The 3,641-nt window shown below is 43.5% G+C and overlaps 1 protein-coding gene across 4 annotated transcripts in view; it reads right to left on the bottom strand.

The window, feature by feature from the left end:
- Positions 1 to 3,641, bottom strand: part of FBXO40 (F-box protein 40) — a 37,286-nt gene that overhangs the window by 25,463 nt on the left and 8,182 nt on the right. For 2 of the 4 annotated variants that reach the window (XM_017891170.1, XM_017891164.1), the window contains exons 3-4: positions 1,324 to 1,425; positions 984 to 1,177 (exon numbers count right to left, since the gene is read on the bottom strand). The exons of 1 other annotated variant lie outside the window; for it this stretch is intronic. The gene's annotated coding sequence lies outside the window, so the exon portion shown is untranslated. The remainder of the gene's footprint in view (positions 1 to 983; positions 1,178 to 1,323; positions 1,426 to 3,641) is intronic. One more of the 4 variants, XM_017891179.1, reaches the window with a different exon arrangement.

A 3,641-nucleotide genomic window follows, 5' to 3' on the forward strand; every position in this document is an offset into this window, starting at 1 on the left:
TCAGGAAACAACAGGTGCTGGAAAGGATGTGGAGAAATAGGAAAACTTTTACACTGTTGGTGGGACTGTAAACTAGTTCAACCATTGTGGAAGACAGTGTGGCGATTCCTCAAGGATCTGGAACTAGAAATACCATTTGACCCAGCCATCCCATTACTGCGTATATACCCAAAGGATTATAAGTCATGCTGCTATAAAGACACATGCACATGTATGTTTACTGCGGCACTATTCACAATAGCAAAGACTTGGAACCAACCCAAATGTCCATCAGTGGTAGACTGTTTTACAAAAATGTGGCACATATACACCATGGAGTACTATGCAGCCATAAAAAAGGATGAGTTCATGTCCTTTGTAGGGACATGGATGAAGCTGGAAACCATCATTCTCAGCAAACTATTGCAAGGGCAGAAAACCAAACACCGCATGTTCTCACAGGTGCGAATTGAACAATGAGAACACTTGGACACAGGGTGGGGAACACCACACACCAGGGCCTGTCGTGGGGTGGGGGAAGGAGGGAAGGCTAGCATTAGGAGATATACCTAATGTAAATGACGAGTTAATGGGTGCAGCACACCAACGTGACACATGTATACATATGTAACAAACCTGCATGTTGTGGACATGTACCCTAGAACTTAAAGTATAATAATAAAAAAAAATGACCAGAGTGATGTCATCTTTAAGTGAATAGTGAGGCACCCACAAGGCACCTATAGGGTTAATACTTATGATCTGAAAATAGCCACATCCCAAGCTGATCACCACTTATAATCACAGAATATTTATGGCCAGACAAAACATCTCTCACCAAGCCTACAGAATGTCCATATGTCCCGAGAGTGTAGCCCTCTTTACTTAAAGATAATGTTAATGAGCAAGTTCAGGTTAGAGTATTGATGGTCATCAATAACACTGACAGCCACTACCTTTAGTGAGCACATCACAGCACATCTGCACATTCCAAGTTAACTTACCTCTTTATAGTTTCTTGTAAGTACAGACGCTAACAAAAGATGGAGCACTCCTTCTCTTGCTGAGGATGTCCGAGTCCGTAACAGAGTAGTTTCCAGTAAACTTGCTCTTTCACTGTGCTCTGTGACTTGCCTCAAATTCTTTCCTGTGAGAATCTAAGAATTCGCTCTTGGGGTCTGGATCAGGGCACTCTTTTCTGGCAACAATTAAGACATCAGGGTAAAACCCTCATGAATAGAACTAGTGCCCTTATAAAAGAATCCCGAGAGAGATGCTTTGTGCCTTCCACCACATGAGGACAGGAGTAAAAGCTGGCTGTCTGTGACCCAAGAAGGCCCTTACCAGACACAGAATCTGCTGGCATCTTGATCTTGGCTTTTCCAGTCTCCAAATAGTTTCTGTTGTCTGTAAGCTGCCCAGTCTAGAATCTTTTGTTAGAGAAGCCTGAATGGACAAAAATGGACTGTGTTGGAGCAGAATAGGATCCAGCAGGAAACACATCTTTTGGGTCCAAGAGTCCAGCTACTGATCTCTTAACATGCAATGTAATGTGCAGGTGGATTCCTGCCATATTCCAGGTCACTTTTGGAAAAAAAGAGTCCATTATGGACTTACTGTGGACATTTTTAAATATTAGGCTAAAGCATCTGGAATTATTTGATACACAGTAGGGAGCCATTTAACACTGTAATTGGGGTGTTAAGTAAGACTACTGGAGGAATAAATGGAGTAGGATGACCTAGAGTTAGATACTGCTGTGTACAGAATGCGACGGAAGCTTGGATGGGTGAGACCAATGACAGTAAAAATAGTCAAGATGAGACACACAGAAGACGTTACAAAGGGAGAATCACATTTTTATTTGCAGCTGGGATGGCAAAAAAGGAAACAAAGTTGATGCCAAGATTTCAAACCAGGAAGAAAGAATGTTGGCTATAATTTTTGAGAAAAATAGAGATCTAAAGAGGGAACAATTTGGGGAGGAAAGATGGGTCCTGAAAGTTTAATACAAGATGCTTGAGAGGATGATAGATTTCATGGATGGGAATAGGAAGGACTGGAATGTGGAGATGCAGATTTGAGAAGTATCCACTTGCAAGTGAGAGAGGAAGCCATATGTGGGGAAGTAAAAACACAGAATAGAAATTGAAGCCATGAAGTACATAGCCAAGTATGGTGGCTTTGGGGGAAATTAGGAAGAAGTAGAACCAGAGAAGGAGAGACCAGAGAGCTAAAAGGGTCAGGATTATGTTGTCACAGATGCAAAGGAAAGAGTGAGCTACAGCCTCAAGTAATATTGCCAAGTTAAGAACAATGATGACAATGCTACTGCTTATGGGAGGTCCCCAAAGAGCTCTTGCCGGAGCAAGTGTGGCATTTTAGCTGTGCAGTGTGACCCTTAGCCATTGCAAATGTGTTGTTTGCTTACAGAGGAAGGAAAAGCTAGTAAGCCTACACTCCATTGTTGGCAGGGCCTGTCCTGGCTGAGAGAATGTGACCATCTATTTTTATTCAGAAGATAAATTCACCAGTGAGGACAAAGTCTGGATAATTCAGAGTCCCCTGCTGGTTTTTAGATGGGAAAGAAGGGGAAAATCACAAATGGAATAAGGCTCTTTGAAAAAAGCTACCAGCTCCAGGAATGTCTAACTTCATATTTGCCAGCCTGTTCTGTCATTAAGTTGAGCTCAGTTCCTGGGAAGGAAAAGAAGGGCTGGCTAGTTCTGTGTGCTTCCACGTGTGCGGTGAGAACTCTGCCCCAGCAGCAGGAATGTGTCTGGCTGGATGGACACTGGTGATTAACTCTTAAGCTCAATCATTTCTTATCCTTCAGCACTATGGAGTATGGTTCTTGGGAACAGTATTTTCTTGGGAACAGTATTATTGAAGCTGGAAACGTTTATGGTACAGCCTTATTGCTCTCCAGCTCTTTGAAGTTACTTGAAAATTTCCCTTTAAGAGATAACAAAGATGCTTTTGTTTTTTTCGTGTTGCTATTTAAAGATCTCCTACCAGGCTTTGGAGCTACACCTGACAAGTGACTGAGAGAGGACATGTGCAGAGCAGAAAGGCGTGGTGAGTGGAGACCACTCCAGAGAAGTTTGCCAGTGAAAGGAAGGGGGAAGACGAAATAGCCTCACATCTGTGAACAAATCACATCTGAGCCTTTTGTTGTATATGTGGGGGAAATTGTTCTCACTGAGATAAAGTTCAATCTGGAACTCTCGATAGTCTAATCATGGCTGGGTAAGTGGGATGACCAATTTGTCCTGGTTTGCTTGGGACTCTCCTGGTTTACCACGGAAAGTCCCATGTCCCAGAAAATGCCTGAGTCCTGGGCAAACTTGGACAGTTGATTGATCACCTTAAGTAGGAGCCAACTGGTGTTGCCCCAAAATGATCAAATTAGATATATCATTGGTTGCTTTGCAATAGAAGATGCCCTGTTCTCCCAATCTTCTCTGCTCCTGTGCACAGTAACAGGATCCATGGCCGGGCGCGGTGGCTCAAGCCTGTAATCCCAGCACTTTGGGAGGCCGAGACGGGCGGATCACGAGGTCAGGAGATCGAGACCATCCTGGCTAACACGGTGAAACCCCGTCTCTACTAAAAATACAAAAAAAAAAAAACTAGCCGGGCAAGGTGGCGGGCGCCTGTAG

Source organism: Rhinopithecus bieti, unplaced genomic scaffold (genome assembly GCF_001698545.2).
Source record: "Rhinopithecus bieti isolate Rb0 unplaced genomic scaffold, ASM169854v2 scaffold_759, whole genome shotgun sequence".
Taxonomy (NCBI): Eukaryota; Metazoa; Chordata; class Mammalia; order Primates; family Cercopithecidae; genus Rhinopithecus; species Rhinopithecus bieti.